Here is a 1,295-nt window from a genome sequence, read left to right on the forward strand (position 1 = left end):
AACAGGTAAACAACCTGTCCTCTCTGTGTCTCCATCATGGCCGAGTCCTGGAGCAGTAACTCTGAGCTGTGAGGTTGAACATCCATCTGCAGGATGGAGGTTTTACTGGTATAAAGCTGTTCCTGATCTATCACACAAAGTATCAATATTACAACTATGAGCTGCTTCCTGGTAGCATCAGTGGAACTGAACAAGATTCCTACATCATTGATGGACAGACACACACAGCAGGATATGTGTGTAGAGCTCGAAGAGGAGAGCCAGTGTTTTACACTGATTACAGTCCACCTCAGTTTGTCTGGTCTGGAGGTCAGTGTTTTTTGTCCTTCGTTCATAGAAACATTTATTCCATTACATTCCAAGAAGAAGAAGGCAGCATGAGGACATTATTCACACTATTCAGGTTTAATTCCCTGGAGAGAGGCTGGTCAAAGGCTGGTTTAAATCTAGTACAGAGAAGCCTGAATTAGAGACGAACAAGAGAAAAAGAGGTAGATACAGGACTTGGACATTTGTGTGCTTGGGGGAGATGAATTTAAGAGATGCACTGGTTTCCAGAAAGTTTGCAGTGATCTCATCAGCAGAACGAGTGCTGTGTTCTCTGCTGTGAACACTGGCTCAATAGATGAAGCTGAGACAACAAGTCATGAGTATAGTGTTTGTATTTTCTGTTTTAATATTATTATGCTTGGTTTGCACAGCCACAGTGTGTGTTTGTCATTTTCTTGTTGTTTGTTTTTTTTTTTTCATGTCACACAAATTCTGAACATCCCAGTGTGTCAACATTTCACATGATCTTGAATATTTATGATTTTAGAAATAATTAACATTCATCCATAATTTCAGGGACCAGTCATGAAAGCTGGTCATTCATTGTACCATTCATCATTGGACTGGTTTGTGGAATTTCGCTAATTGTTCTTGTGCTTCTGCTGGTGAAGTGCTACAGAAAGGGTGAGTCCTTTTCTTGGTAAAACTGTGATAATATGAGATGACATGTTTAAGCATTTATTTTATTTGTCTCTTTTCCAGATGCATGCAGTAACAGGTTGGTCCAACACTCTTGTCTCATCTTGATCATCATAACAATACTTTCCATGTTCCTTATTAAACTCCTTCATGCTTTAGTCTCTCTCAGTCTCTGAACATCAACCAAGGCTCTGCTACACAGCAAACAGTGAACCAGAATGAAACTCAAGTTTACTCCTCTCTTCTCCATGGTCAGCCTTTCCAATCATTCTTTTCACAACTATTTCTAACACCCACTTTGACTTTTCAATCAAAAGCTCAAGTGA

The 1,295-nt window shown here is 39.7% G+C and overlaps 1 long non-coding RNA gene across 1 annotated transcript; it reads left to right on the forward strand.

Moving 5' to 3' along the window:
• The first annotated feature begins 844 nt into the window (after nucleotides 1-844).
• LOC125023511 lies at nucleotides 845-1,295 on the forward strand. Its single transcript, XR_007114628.1, has 3 exons — nucleotides 845-954; nucleotides 1,033-1,048; nucleotides 1,129-1,295. It is a non-coding gene; the product is annotated as an uncharacterized LOC125023511 (long non-coding RNA).

The sequence above is a fragment of the Mugil cephalus genome, chromosome 1 (assembly GCF_022458985.1).
Source record: "Mugil cephalus isolate CIBA_MC_2020 chromosome 1, CIBA_Mcephalus_1.1, whole genome shotgun sequence".
Lineage (NCBI taxonomy): Eukaryota > Metazoa > Chordata > Actinopteri > Mugiliformes > Mugilidae > Mugil > Mugil cephalus.